The 16,699-nt window shown below is 37.8% G+C and overlaps 1 protein-coding gene across 3 annotated transcripts in view; it reads right to left on the reverse strand.

Moving 5' to 3' along the window:
• The window catches only part of SOCS5 (suppressor of cytokine signaling 5), a 36,241-nt gene that overhangs the window by 17,589 nt on the left and 1,953 nt on the right, over positions 1–16,699 (reverse strand). The window contains exon 1 of one of the 3 annotated variants that reach the window (XM_074863539.1): positions 7,509–7,631. The exons of the other annotated variants lie outside the window; for them this stretch is intronic. The gene's annotated coding sequence lies outside the window, so the exon portion shown is untranslated. Of the gene's footprint in view, positions 1–7,508; positions 7,632–16,699 lie in introns of those variants that run through there. 3 annotated transcript variants of the gene reach the window in all.

The raw sequence follows: 16,699 nt of genomic DNA on the forward strand, positions 1-16,699 counted from the left end.
GTTTTCACTTTGTTCCACAGGCAACTTTATCCTAGACTATACCCAGTTAGAGCTATCAGAAACATCTTTCTGCAACTTTCCAGCTGAAAGAAACCCATGCTTTAGAGTTCAGTACCTGTGAGCTCTGCCACTGCACGCCCACCAAGCCTTGCTGTGCAGGGTCATGCTGCTGCACTGCCAACTGCAACATCCGAGCACTATTATTAAATTGCAGCAGAACTGAAATTTTGGTTTCAAATGCCACCAAAAAATTAACTAAAGGTGCTATTATAACTTTAAAATTATGGCCTAATATTCCAGAAAATCAAAACTAAGACTGTCCTGGGTATTCTGTATGTTGGACATATGACAATGGCATCAATATTGACATGGGCAATGACAGCGTATGATACATAGCAAATTACAGAGCATCTTTAAAGAAAGGGAAAACAAGTAAAGAAAACCCCAACATTCTAGAAATTAGCTAAAAGCAGGCTACATGAGGGACTTCAAGTCGGACTTCCAGAAGTGTGAAAAGACACTTAGAACATATTTTGACCTCTACTAGGAATCATGATTTCAGTGACTGTGAAGCTTTCTGAAATTCTGCCCTTTGTTTTTTTTGCAATATTAAAACTCGGGTAAAAAAAAAATTAAACCATTAGCGTTCGAGGTTCAGCCCCTGAAGTAGGGAGATTTTTCTTAGGAGTAAGGAAAAAAAAAAATCAGTTTGTTAGCTTAGCAGAGTCTTATATTATTGAATCTACAAGTGTCTAATTATATATGCACACACACAAAAATTTATATAATATATACATGACATCAATATACTTCAGATTTTTATTTCTTGTGCAAGACAGTTTAAGTATAAATATTGAAAAGTCAGAACTGAATTTCTATAAAGCAAAGTGCTCAGCAGAGACTTTATCTATGCCTCTGACAAGTTTCATGTTTTAGATGTTCTACTTGTAGCTTGCTAGTCAAGAATTCCAACAACGTACAGTAGCATGACTATTTCCATAAATTAAATAACTGGAGATATGCAGAATTACAGTGTTTGTGAAAACAAGAGATTGTAATGGAACTGCTTGATAGTCAAACCACTGGTATCACGATAACAAAATCACCCTAGGAGCCATGGAGTATGCTGCTCTGTTTTTAATTGAACACATTATATAAACAATTGTACCATTCCTTTAACTGATAGTGATGTTAAACAGTACTAATACAAAGATCCATTAGCAATCTTTAAAAAGAAAAAGCTCAGGGCAATGAGATTATAAGTTACTAAATTTAGAGTTACTGCTCTAACAATAACAAAAAAAAATGTTTCTTACGAGTGACAGCACAGTAAAGGATCCAGCTCCTTGCAATATCTGCTCTCTTCCTGTATTCTGCACCTTTACACAAAGATGACTAATGAGTAATTGTTGTCTACTCATGAATAAGGAGACTTCCATATTTTTAAATTTTTTAAAAAAGCAACTTTTCTTGTGCCACACAAGAATGCCCATGATTCAAAACACAGTATTAGGATGTACCATAAAAGCTTCAAGCAAAAAAAAAATCTAACTCTTCAAATTGTCAAAAATGTAAGACTACGACTATATGCACAGGCTATGCATTAGAGAAACTGAACAATCATTGATAAGAAAACAGGTCTGTCTTTCCTCTTAAAAGCATCTTGCCTCAGCCCATTACAACTGAGGTGTTAACTAGATTATTATGTTACTATCTTATCTTCAGGGAGCTGGATCCTACTACATAGTAAGATGCAAAGGAAGTGATACTTTCTGTCAAGATGTGGCTACATCTTCTTGGCCTTACATAATGCAATCAGTTACATCAAAACTATTTGAATGAAATGCTTATTCTAGCAAAGAAGCACCTGTCTATGTTAAATAAGTGAGCTCCCACAGGATGAGAATTTTCTAAGAAAAATGTACATTTGGCTAGTTCCTAAATTCTTCTGAAAATAAAATACATAAATGCTTTGCCTTTTGATGTCTTCTACCTAATCCTAAAGCTGACTCCAGCTTTCACTAAGGATTGTTGCACCAAGACCTAGTCATAGACCAATAACCCACTGGTTAGCTAACATGCATTCCTATTAATCAAGATGAAAATGGCTTATCTGAAAAAGGCATCTCACTAACCGGTGATACCACTGTAATACCCACACACAACAGCTCGTTTAGTACTGGAAAGCCACCAAGTATCTATGAGCTCCTGTCTGATACAGGTAAGTTTAAGTTATAGGCTGCAGGAACTCCTTGAAGACACAGCAATGGAATGGACTAGAAAAATTAATCTTTACAACAGCACTACCTGCATGAGACTGAAGTTTGCAGCACCACATAAAACTGAGCAAACCTAAATCACACAACAATCACTGGATGATGAACTTCTCAGAGAGTGGGTATTTTAAAAAAACCAACAACAAACAAACCAAAACCAAAAAACCCACACATAAAACCAAACAAACCCCAAAACACAATGGAGACATAGTGAGTGACTGATGCCATTTCACCATATCAGCTTGAGGTGATAATTTACTATCCCCTGCATGAAAGAAACAGAAGAGCACAGGTGTGTCTACATTGTTTCTCATTAACAGAATTTAGCCATAGCCAGTGCACCCTAAGGGTGATAGTCCATGATAACTAACCTACCATTGCTTTGCTGCTATTAAAAGGGATACTCCTGCTTCCCTTCCACCCCTCTGCATCAGTTCCAACATTCATCTGGCCTCTATTTTCACTATAAGCTAATTAATGGAAGCACCAGACAGGCAAACAGCACTTCAGCTAGGAGAAAACAGCCAGAAGAGACAAGCAACTGTGACAGTAGGAGTAGCTTGGGGGTCTTATGCAAAGAGAGAAAGGGAGAAGAAACATCTGTACCAGCAACAGCAAGATGTTAATGCTGGTTCAGCCATTTCTGTGAAACCCCACTCCTTAATGCTAAACCAGATTCTCCTCATACCAGGAAACATGTTTTATTAAATGAAAGTTATAACTGTGCAGCAAAAAGATAAAATGAAGCCTTGAGATGAAGACTCACATAGAAAAACACTGTACATTTCAGAAGATCTAGGAGCCGTAACACTAACAGGAAAAACTATTAACATAAAAATACAAGAACTATTCCTCTTCATTTTTTCAAAAAGGCATTCAACTGTTACTTAAAATACCAGACAATCTACATAAACATTTTCAAGAAGACAGGGACAACCTGTTCAATAAACAATTTCAGGAAGTTATGATCCTTAAGCATCCTCCATGATGAAAAATAATTTGATTCTTGACATAGAAATGTAAGGTTCCTCAATTTATCATAGGAGACACGTGGCAGTTTCCACATCTAGCTACTGTCACATAGTGGCCAGGAGTTCCTGATGGAAAACATGCATCTGTAGATGAAAACTAAGAAATTCTTGAGGTACCCATGATTAGCCACAGCTTGAGCATCCCCCAAACCTGAAGGGAGTCTACCAGTCAGGTGGAGGGAAGGAGGGGAAAACCAGAGAACACTGTTTAGTGTACCTAAGACTGCAAATTTCCGATAGCACTGTCATCAGTGGCACATAGGCATACAGGACTAACCTGTAGGTAACTTAAAATCCATCATGATTTGAAGAAAAATGATTTACCTTCATAAGATAAGCAGCCAGACTAGAACATCTTTCAGTAAAATCTGTCTGTTCTCTCCTATACTGAATGAAAACGGAAAAGAAACTCCTGCTCAACTGGATACTAAGTTCCTGTGAAGCTTTAAAACTCAGTGAAGGCTATCTTACACAACTTCAAGCATCTACATAATCGACATGGATTTTGCTACAGGGGACATGAATTTTAAAAGGATACTTTTAGCTGTACAGTGTCAACAGGCAAGGCCATCTTTCCTAAAGCTTGAACTAGCCACCTCAAAAGCAGCAGAGAAATTCAGCCTACTTAGTGGGCTTAAAGTCTTCTTCCCAATAAGAGGGACATGCCTTTCAAAACATTTTTTCCCCTTTTTAAAATAATTTATTTATTACCATCACCTAATGCTTCCTATTATCAGACCACGTTCAGTGGCTTTCTGTAGCTTTCTGATTTGGTCTGAATGTTACAGGCCATGTAGCTACCTAAAATAGCTCTTTCAAAGGTGAAGTTGTAACTTTTTTGGACATTTTTCCTACAACATTTTGGCTGTCTTAAAAAACGCTACCTCCTCACCTTATAAATTCAGGAAGTATGGACCATCCTTATAGAAGTACAGCCAAACCTGATCCACTTTGGAACTCCTGAAGTAAAAAAATTTTAGGTTCATTGTTTCAGTAGTCTTTCCAGATTTTATCTGTTAAGGTCTCTAAAGAATCTGATTGAAGTTTTTTCTATGAGTGCCACAGCAATCAGTACTGACCAAACATGTATATCCTGCTGGTATGAAGCGCTTCAGTACGCTCTCTACGACCCACAGTGACACATTAGTATGACAAGTGGCATCCTTGTTATGCTCAGAAGTAATGTATCTGCATACAGGAGAAGCCAAGCTTTAGCCCAGTATGGATACCTCACCTTCTCTAAAGGAGGTCTTAACACAGTCAAAACCACAGTCAACAGTACAGGTGTTGGTAGGGCTCTGGAAGTATTGGGGAGCTGATGGGACAGGAAAGGAGGAGGAATGAGTTCATGATTCCAGAGCCAACGTGGGCCAGGGCTGCCTCTCAGAGATGTCCCACCAGGCTTTGTGTCGTAAGACCCCCTTCGACCCACTAATTAACTTGAGACAATTCTGGTTCCCAGCCTCTGCACAGCTTACTGAAGTCCAGAGGTGTACTTGAATGAAAAATCCTGCTGAGCATACAGAGTGCAGACACTCTCCAGGGAATTCCACAAAGAAATGTTGCCACGTCCAGATCACAAATTCTCAAAAAGAGAATTGGCTCAATTTTGGCAGATTTTCATACAAAATTAAAACATTAGAGCTCAAGCCAGGCGTCACCCACTGACAAATTCCAAGTAGATGTTCCAGTTCAGAGGTGCACTACAATATTTCAAAGCGACTGCCATAAAAAAATGGCACAGACAATTATTCCAGTTTTGTTTCTGAAAACAAATGAAGAATTACAGCTGAAAGCTTTAAACAAAATTAAACTCAAGGCAAAGAAAAGGCATAAAGTATTTCAGTCCAAGAGATCAGAATTCAGCAAAGTTATAAACAACTGAATATAGCGTCTCTTGAAAATTTTCTAATACTTCCCATTATCTATGGAAGTAAGATATGAAGGAAGACCACCAGTGGGAACACTGACTTGTGTGAACTCCCATTCTCACTCACGGAACAATGCACATAGGCCACTTTGTCAATGATACAGAATCACAAATATTCAAATTGTCCATTAAGAGTTTGCAAACTGATGGGTGAACAACTAGATACTCTCAGAGTTACTTGCATAATGGCCAATGTCAGGTTCAGTGACACGACAGAGCAGGATGATCCACAAACACAAATAAACCACAAAACTACCTTCCTCTCTAAGAACTCCAACTATTTGTTTACTCATTAAAATGAGGTAACATTAACACTCTATGCCATCTTGTTTTCTCCAGAAAATATTATATGAAATGAAAATCAGAGTGACGTTTGCAAGCCTCAGAGATATTACTCAACTAAAAGACTTCACAAGCCTTCATCTTGTACAATGGTATACTCCATCCTGAGAGTACTGAGTGTTGGCAGAGAACAAGAAAGTGAAGCAACATGGACATATACAGAAGGCAATATTTTCTTATTACTGAAAACAGATGGAGGGTTTTTTCCACTCTTCTGAGTCTCTTCCAAGCAGTCCTGGACATTCTATAACCTCAAATCATATATAAATAAAAACAGAAACAGCCATGGCCACTAACTCTTTACATCCAGTTACTATTGCTCAACTTCCGCTATGGGCAATTTAAAGATATCTGAAGTATCACAAGAAGAGCACCACATGCAGCCAGCCTAAAACCGGAATACCTTTGAATATATCTACCCCTGGTCCAAAGTTATACCTTTGTCTAAATACTGGTTGTTTGTTGTTGGGGTTTTTTTGTTTGTTTGTTTTATAGAACAGACTATTTAAGTTGGAAGGGACCTACAACAATCATCTAGTTCAACCACCTGACCACTTCAGGGCTCACCAAAAGTTAAAGCATGTTATTAAGGGCATTGTCCAACACTGACAGGCTTGGGGCATCGAACACCTGTCTAGGAAGCCTGTTCCAGTGTTTTGACACCCTCTCAGTAAAGAAATGCTTCCTAATGCCCAGTCCAAACCGCCCTTGGTGCAGCTTTGAATCATTTCCATGCATCCTGTCACTGGATACCAGGGAGAAGAGCTCAGCACCTCCCTCTCCACCTCCCCTCCTCAGGAAGCTGTAGAGAGCAATGAGGTTGTCCCTCAGCCTCCTTTTCTCCAAACTAGACGAGTCCTTAGCTGCTCCTCACAGGACATTCCTTCCAGCCCTTTTTACCAGCTTTGTTGCCCTCCTCCAGATGCATTCAAGGACTTTAATGTGTTCCCCCAACAGATTTCCCCCACAACAGATTTCCATGGCCATACGTCCTTTCTACCTGAGGAGACGGGAGAAAGACACAAAAAGCAGCAATAATACTTTTAACAGCTTCACCTGTTGGCACAACATTACAGCCCAGGGATCACACACAAGTTTGGCATCCCCACCACCAGCGGTTGTGCTGCTACTGACACGCTGCAAGCTTCAGCTCTGCAGACTCCACACACAGAGAACTTGATTTCACCTCCTTCTCCTCCCTCACTTTACGACACACTCCCTTGATGCTGGCTCCTCACCAAGGAGGCTCAAGTCTATCTTCTTTCTGTGCACTCCCATATGACAACCAAAGTACATGAACACACAGTTTACTCCTATCAATTCAATTTCTGCACTTACAGGATAGGTATGCTTGCAAAGCCTTTAGAGTAGCAATTTTCTACATGCATTTATTTGAGCCCCAGGCTTAGCTCCTGTAATGAAGTCCATTATGTATGGATCCAAATGTTGAAGTACAGTCACTTCCCATTAGAGTTAAATACATGGCTCAACTCCAAAATTAGTAAAAAGATTATAAAATACACATGCAAAGCTAAATGAGTAGAAAACAAGGATTAGAAGCAGTGGATTCATCTTTGCTTAAGGGATTTGCAAACAATGCCATATTGGTAGGCCTACCTAGTAAGATTTTGTAAGAGTGGTAGCTTTGTACATTGACATTCTTTTCCTGATTTGGATTCCATCACGGTCCCAAAACAAAGACCAGAATTTTTGCCAATGTAGCTGTATCTGTAACACCACCCTAACTCCTGCTATATGCAAACCATGAGGGTTTCTGACAGCACAGTAATGACAGCTAAGATCAAGACTACTTTTCCATGCTAATAACAAACTCAGCTCTGTTTGCAAAGTGCTTCCCTCTAGATCATTCCTTATACCGGTACTATAGCATTTTTATAAAAGTGCATGCTGAGCATTAGGAAAACTTACAGTGATTAATGAAACCACAGAACTAAAATATCCTTCAGAAGAGAGGCATCAGCTGAATACTATCCACACACTATTCAATGACTAAAGTACGTCATCCTACTGCCGCAGAGCACCACTGTTGCCTCCTCAGTCCCTCCAGGACACCGAAGGAATGTGCGTAAACTAGCAAGGCAGAAGAAAAGAAATTCTGTTAGGTATGTCATCCATGATGTCAGCATATTCTTAAATCAACAACTGTTAACTTACTGTCCTCTCTGAATTCAGATTAACTTGAAAAAAGACAGGGTACCATGCTTTAGAGATGACAACCTCACTGTTGGCAGGAAGCTTAGAGGCAGTAAGTAGGCTTTAGAAATGACTCGACATTGACTTTTTCCAGGAGTGAAAATTAAAAGACTTCCACAAAATTGCTATCTATTTTACAAGTAAGCTGTACCTCAATAATTTTCTCACTAAATTAAATCAGTTTTATACTTCCTTGAGCAACAACTCACAGTAGATCTACAAATTACCTAGGTAACAGTTTTGAAAACCTTACTAGCACCTACTCCTATGCTTGCCTTTGGCAAAAATAAAGTTTTGACTCATTTTTATGTTCAATTAATCCACAGTCACATTCTTCATAGAAAGACTGCTGGAAAACTCAACTTGCTGGAAACAGTAACTATAATTACTGACCCTCTCCAAGTCAGCCAAAATGAAATTGCAAAGTAGATTTTTTTGGCATTAGAGCTAAAACTTAATGGTACAAAGAAAAGCAAGTCTGTGAGTAACAGACGAAACCAAGCCGAACATTTGTGAGAACTCAGAAAATAAGACAAGCAGTGAGTTTACAGGAAAAAATTGAGAGTGGATCCTGAACAAGACTAGCCTCTTTCAGGTAACAAAAAGAGCAAAACTATTTCTTTGCACATCTTTGCTGTATCAAACTTTTGTCAAACAAAACATTAAAAAAGAGGAATATAATTTTATCAGATTTCCTAGTAATGAACAAATTATGAACTGCAGCTCTATGGCATTTTATCTCCTCACACAATAATACTCTTTTCTCCATAATTTTCAGGTTTGCTTTACTCACTGCTCTCTGGGATTACAAGGAAAAAAAAAAAAAAGATCTTAGTGCCTCTGTATTTCTCAGAAAATGCCATTGTAGGTGTCCCATTAAGAAACTTGTATGAAATTATACATGCCTCTGTCAATGAAACTGGCAAATTGAGATTCTTTTCACTTATGACAGGCTTTAAAGCAAGTACAGGGACAACATATACCTCAACCATGCATAGATATAGTATTTGTATGTCACGTTAACTTTACTAGCATTGAGATGATTGGCTTATGGTAGAAAATTGATTCATCTCATATTTGACTGAAGTTTAAAACATATTCTAGTATTCATGAGCTATGTAGATTTTTTGCAGTCTTTGCTTCTACTGATACACAGTCAAAATAAGGGAATTATTTGCATAACTGAAGCAAAATGTGATTTCATAACATGATAATTTTTAAGCCTATAAGCAAGAAATTACAGGACTAAGAAAAGTCATTTGTATCTTAAGAACCATTTACAAAATAGGTATAACTGCAAATCTTCAGCTTATCTATTGTCATCTATGATGCTCAGGGAGAATATTTTCTACCCAAATAAACCAACTGTACCACTGAAAACAGGGTTGTAAAGTTCCTCTGGAGCTCACTACGAAGAAGGATTTCCAAGTATCAATTAAATGTAGATAGCCTCAAAAAGATGACTGATGATACATTACTAAGCTAATTTTTTCCATTTTTAAAATCTGATTCAAACTAGCTGCAAAAAATTCCAAACAGCACTCACCAAAAAAACACAACACTGATCAATAGATGTGGGGAAGGGACAAATCAAACAACACACAAAAGCACAGAGATTTCAAACTTTCAGACCACTTAAGAGTTAGCCCCTAGAAGCTGGCTTCCAGACCTAGTCCTGGAAACAAGTATAAGTTTAATCAACAAAAAGTCAGTTTTGCCTGAATTACATACATTTCTATGATCAACAGGAGAACAACATGTTTTTCCAAAACCACATGCCATTCTGAATCTAAGTCCAAACCTTAATCTAAAATACAAAATGACTACTGCTTTTCCAGACACTAATTACTCTACTGGTCTGGACCTTAAGGCCCCTAACCTCATTTATTCTGTTCACAATTGTTAGACAAATATCAAAATAGAAACCTTGTTCAATGCAGTGGTCACCAGTCATCCACACAAGCAACTCTGAGCTATAGATGAGTATAATTACTTGATAGCTTAGTTTTAGTCACATTCCTTCTGACAGAAACACTGAAAATCCTTTAACAGATGCTTCACTCCCAAAGGAGTTTGTGAGAACAAAACCATGTCATATGCATATAAGGACTAACAGTTCTACCAACAAAAATGCTAAATCCTCTAACAGATGCCTCAGACCCCAAGGAATTTAAGGGAACAAAACCGTATCATCCGCACATGAGAATTGACACTGGTCATCACAGACACTTGAGGCAAAGCAGTTTTCTCACTTATAGCACAACTGTTTCAGCATTATAAAAATTATACTTCTCACAGATTCCCAGATTTTCTCGTTTTAGTTCCAGTAAAGGGAAACAGTAGATCAGCAGGTCAATCTCAAAGAGTCCTTGTATTTTATTCAATAAATTTTGCTAGAACACAATTCAATGGGCAGTAAAAATACCTCTATAACAAAGACTACCATGTGGATTTACTGAACTTGCAAACATTTTAATTGAGACATGAAAGCACCATACAAGACCGTAAGAGAAGTTATTTTGGAATTGTCATACTGAAGGACTAATTGCTAAGTTATCTTTATTATAAAGAACAAAAAAAATTTTCATCCTCAAAGTGAGTAAGTGAATAGGAATTAGAAAATCAGTATTTATACAATTTTACCAGTGCACAATATGTTAAGATTCCAGAATAAATGTGGATTTCTCCAAAAGTCCATTTCAAACATTCTCTTCTAAAGATAGCTAAATTGTCAAAAGAAACCAACAATCGCAACGTCATAATCCAAGATGGGACAGAATTTTGTTAATTGCCAAACCAAGCTATAAGCCAATAATGTCACCAAATACTAACAGGCAGATGAAGCACTCCTGAAATACAGTAATGGGATATAACATCAGAACAGGCCAGACCAAAGGGTACACCTAGTATAAAACCTGTCTGGCCAATACATGCTGCTCAGCAAGGAATACAAGAACAGGTGAACTATTTATTAACTCATCCCTGATATCCTCTCACAGAATCAGTACTCTGCAGTTCAGGGCCTTAAATCCAAAGGTAGTACCTTTGCATTCTCCAAGATTATTCACAGAAATTTTAATCTCATAATCTTACTCTAAATTATTAATTTGTCTTACATCTGTAAGAACCAGAGGTCCTGTTGTCAAATGTCTTGCTTCCATAAATAAGGCGTCCAGATCTTAAGTACAATAATTATGAGGAACATCTTCAGTAGATAAACCACATACATTTTTGAAGATCAAGCTGGTCTGATACTGAAACTTTAAATCCAATTTATATTCAAATCTACCCAGCATTGTAACAATCTCATTAAGGCCTTGACTTACTATTAACAAACAAATAAACAAAGCAAAAATCAAAGTAGATCATATTTGTTGCTGATGTTTTAAAGAATGTCAAATGTCCAAATGAGTTAAGCCACTGACAAGAACTTGCAGAAATACCCAGTGAAATTTTGGCAGTAGAAACCCTGCTCACTGGATTCAAGAGATTTCTCTTACATTAAGGGTACAGCTAGATGAGACAGACTTAAGAGAGAACAAGTCACTCCAGTCTGAAGGGACAACCCAACACCATCACCCTTCTGCACCCCCTCGCCCCATCACACACCCCAGCCTACTCTCCTAGGCCAAAGCCAGCACTCAGTTGTTCTCCCTGGCAAGTTGGTCTCCCTCGACTACCCATTACCAACTAACCCAGAAGAGAAAAGAAAGGAGAACATCACAGATTTAATGCACCGGCTGAACAAAAAAAGTGAGAAACTGTGTCTGAGAATCTGGGGACTCCAAGAGCGTAATAATGCACGTACAACTTAGCACAGGTCAGACAGAAGCTTTATTAACTACAATCACAGTGAGAGAACATTGACAGCATCTCTCCTGGTTCTCTGCCAAGTGATTGCAGAGACCCAGTCTATATACTATTTCAGAAAAAGGAAAGAGGCGAGGAAAAACAATCATTTCTGTGTTAACAAAGCCAGGTACCCATCCCTGGGAGGGATGGACTCCTTAAGTCCCTTGCTAAACAGCCACAATTCTAAGGAAGACTCAAGCAGTAAATAATGTGACAATACAGAGAGATGGCTCTTGGTGGAGCCTATAAGAGTGGCACACCCAGTATTACCTCAACTCACAAGTGGGGAGCTGAAAACCATCATTGATAGCTTTTAGTTGAAAGGAATGTTCTTTTAGTAGAGATAACCTCTTACCAGACCTCTCAATCTTAAGCATTAAAAATTTTACCACTGCAACTGTTTGGCAGCTTAAAAATACATGTTATTTTCCTCTTCCAAGCCATGAGTAAGAGCAATGAATAAGAAATGAGATCTACCAAGTCTAAAATACTGTAAGACACAAGTGAATAGAAATTTTACCTTACTGAGCAAATTTTAAATAAAAAAATGTGTTTTGATAAAATAGCTGGTTTAACTACTCATCCAGCACATCTGAAGTAATAAACTACAAACCAGTTTTAAAATGTTATTTGTATATTTAATTGAATTCCATTTTCTATCCAAGGCTTAACATGTTTAAAAAAAAAGGTATGTAATTCACCATTCCCCAACAGAAACGTGAAAATTAAAGATCCAAGAAAACAAAGCATCAACTAAGCAGTATAAGTGTTTAATCAAATCTATCACACAAAGATTCCAGTCAACTGAAGATTAAAGATAATTTGCAGTCTAAAATTAATTCACTTTATCCATATGCTACTTCAAAAGAGTAAGAGACCTCTTATTGCATTAGTGGAATAAGATACTTAAAATAATATAAAATACTTCCTTCTTCACAGAGGCCAAATCCAAAAGCTCTCCAAAACCAAAGTTTAGTAATGGGTACTTTTTCCACAAGCAAGTCAGTAAATCAGACTCTGCTGCTCTGGCCTTACTGCAAAACCAAAAACCCAAAGTACAGAGGCAGAGTATATAGTTAGATATAAAAGCAGATGTACCTAAGCAGACAGAATTCAAGGTATCAGAAGTTAGAGACATCTTGAAGATGGAAGTCTGGTGTTCAAGTTCTTTTCAAGAAACAGGGTACTTGCAGGTCTGCCCTATTAAACATGTCCATCCTTAGCTAGCCAAGTTCCATAAAGAAAATTAAGTCAAACTGGCATAAGCAATCACTACAACCTAAATTGTTATTATTAAAGGCCAAATACTCTAAGAGATTATCTCAATCAGTTTTTATCACAGTCTTGATCAAGTCTAATTCATTCAGCTGCAGTCCTTGAGTCTCTACTAGCCTAATGGAAATATGTAAAGGGTGCTAAGTGCCAGACCTTTTTATCCCAGAATTACAATTCTTAATCCTATGACTGACATTTGGGCCTTGAGCAATGAGGCCCAAATGATTTCATCTGGGAGCCAGGCTGACCATTAAATTACTATCAGAATTCATTCTGCTGAGGAGGAACAAAAATGTTATCAGATTTAGTACTGCAGAAAAACTATTTTTGATTGCTTCTACTACTTAAATTTTTAAACAATCTTTCAAATTTCACCTCTGTAAATATACCCCAATTGGAAATCACTGAAGCACTTCCAAACACTGTAAAAGCTTCTACCTGTAAGAAACTGGTACTGCACAACGTACTGCAACTCAACAACATTCTAAGAATGCTCCATGCATCTTCAACAACAGTGAGAATATTTATTATAAAAACCTTGAGTTTACAAAGAGACCTTACGCACTGCACTGAAATTTTTCTTATTCTGCTGCAGCAAAAAGAAAAGCAAATTCCTGACATCTGATTCTTCAACTACTGGAAAGACCCACACTTTCACAAGGAAGGACTACTGGTTTAAATACCTCAGCTGGTAACACAGTACATAATCAAGTAGTATCCAGCTAGCCAGAAACACACCATATATGGCTACATAAAGAAAATACTTCAGAGTCCCCAAGAAGTATTACTTATCTAGGCAGCCTCCATCTCCCCCTCCTTCTTATCCCAATCTTTCAAAGATAGGCTTTAAATGTTTTGCAGCTGTCCAACATTAAGGCTGAAGAATTCAACAACCACGGCTGTGTAAAAGCACAGGGTGAAAAGCAACTACCAACGTTATCCAGGAATTCAGGACCAGTTACAGATCCAGAAGAGGTTCCTGACTGCAAACTTCTTTAACAAAATCTGGATAAGGTCCCAAGAGCAGATAAACCTGTAAAATTATTCTTTCTTCCTTCCAGATAATTCTTCAAAGGAGTTTCTACCATATAAACTAGTGCAGACTGTGCATAACTACATTGAGTTTTAGCCAACCTCTCTCACAGCCAAAAATATCAACCACCACCACTGCACACATTTTCTTACTGAGATTTTCAGAAGGTCTGCATAATCTTATAACCATGAAGTTAGTAAGCCATTTCATATTTCCTGAAACTAAACTGCACATTAGATGATTCACCAATTAGTGTATTCATGAAGCTTTAAAAAGCAATCAAAATTTCTTTTTTGTTGAAAAATTTAACAGAGATGTCCAGCTGTATGCATGGAGAGAGCATGTGGGCTTTTCTCCTTTATTTAACTTAACTAACAGCTACGTTAGCTGGTGAAAAATATTCAGTGTGTCAGAGTTAATTTATAGAGCTGACAAAGTATAAGGGCTCCAGAAGGTATAGCATACATTTACTAAACTTTAAATACAATATTTTAACTAGATATAGCTCAAAGATTAAAATAAGCTGTCCAACAACCAAACCACACAAATACATCTTGTTTCAGGGCACTTATTTAATGGAGCAATTGCATGTCTGTTTCAAACTAATGCATAGATTAACAGTATCAGAAAAGTTGATAATCCTTCTGACCCCAAACCCCATAAATTAAAATGCATTTTTTTAAACTAGGTGGACATCTTCAGGGGACAGCAGGCATCTCAATACAGTGCAGGCCATGACCAGATGGAGGGGAAGCACTCCATATTGTTCAACACAACCAAACCTTGTGGCCTTAATGAAGCCTCTAGGCATAAATACCACAACATAATACTAAGTGCTACTTTCCCCTTAAGGCTGAAGAAACTACCAAGCATAGCTCTTGGGGAAACAAGAGGGAAGGAAATCAGCCAAAAATAAACAGCTACTCAAGAATTACTTAACTAGCCAGCCTATTCCAGTATTTAGGAATAGGAATCAATATTTTAGGAGTTTATGGTGAAGCCTTTACATCAAAAGTTCCTTCTGTCATTCTACAAAGTCAGGAATGTACATTTTAGTGAAGAAAAAGGCATGCTGTTTAGATTTTACTTTTTTTTTCCCCACTATTTGTAGCAGTAAATGAAACATCACCACTTTCACTAAATCTTAAGAATAGATAAGCTTGCTGTATGAGAGTTACATGGAGTCACCTGAATCCCATGAAGTATCTACCAAAAGTATCTATTTAGCAATGGGCTATCACGGCACAAGGTGATTAACAACTATTAACAGCAATCATCACTATCCTTTGATTAGACTAAAATATATCTCTGACTTGACTTTAAACATAACAAATGTGCCCATAAAAACGCATGTTATAGTATCTTGGGTTATTAGTCCATCAGGCACACACGTGAATTGCCACAAATTCAATGAACAGTCATCTCTCCAGAACCTTGCCGCAGAGTGACAGGTTTCACATGTTTCAAAGAAGATTAAAGAAACCTTTCTAGCAGAGCACAGTTGATTTCTAATCCCTTCCATCTGCTCTCTCTTTCTTAGATGTACCTGCCATCATTAAAAGAGCAATAGAAGAGAAATCCTAGATATTCCTCCAAGGACAAACCCAGCCATTATTCCAATGCTCTCATACATATGAAGTCATGTCAAGCTACTGCATGCTACCCAGCTGTCCCAACTCACTAGTTGGTTGTATTACTAATGCAACTCTGAAACCAGAGTAGATGCAAGACATTTAGACCAACTGGAAAATCAGAACAGATTTCAGTGGCTCAGTCCATCAGGTCTCAAAATTTTTGTTTTCTCTTTTTTTTCTAGTTTGCTTTGGACTGACAAAGAATGCACCCTAAAAGTATAGCAAATACACTCTGCCATAGCTATTAATGTACAAAGCCCACAAAAGGACAGAATTAAATCTGTTCTGACAGAGACCCTACTGCTAAGGCTATTGCCTTGATGCCAGGCCCACTTGAATATTGACATTACAGATTGACAACTGAATGAATTAGGAGGTTGTTAACATGGAAACTTGCCTTCTTTCAATATGTCACACTGTAGCAACCTCATCAACTGGGAATATTCAAGATAGCAAGGGTTATGTTCAGGCTGAGGCTGCATGACATCTTCAACAGGAAGCCTTTAATGGCACAAACCTTCATGACATGAGATCCTGAGGTCTGTGAACCACACCTCAAGATTTCTATGGATGTAACAATTTAACTACAAAATTGTCCTAATGTCATCTCTGTGCACAGTGGCCCATGAGATATTTGAACTCAGAAGAAAAGTTGTGAGATCTAAGTAAGGCAAAGGGCATTTGGGGGCTATGATATACCCCGTGGTCATTACCTAGTGACACAACCCCAACTTCCCTTCCTGAAATAGACTTATGAAAGGACATTCCATGCTCCTCAATAATTCGCTGGACTCAAAACTTCTAGTGCCCATAAATTACAGTCTCCATGTTGCACAGATACACTCTGTGGGGTGGAATGGGACTAAAAAGTCTTTTTTGTAAGAGTACTGTATCTTGGAGTAATATCCCTAAACTGAAGTTAACCAGGTTTACATGAAAGGAAATTAGGAATTACACCCCCATTGTATAATCCTGCAATAAAAATAATGTACCTTTCCAGAAGTGCTTTTAAGACACTGATTTTGTAACAAAGTTCACACTAAAGGATCCAGCAACTGAACAATCTCCTTCCAGTATTGGGTCCTAACTCATATGATATTAACAAAATTATT

This window comes from Strix uralensis, chromosome 3, assembly GCF_047716275.1.
Source record: "Strix uralensis isolate ZFMK-TIS-50842 chromosome 3, bStrUra1, whole genome shotgun sequence".
In the NCBI taxonomy this organism is placed as follows: domain Eukaryota; kingdom Metazoa; phylum Chordata; class Aves; order Strigiformes; family Strigidae; genus Strix; species Strix uralensis.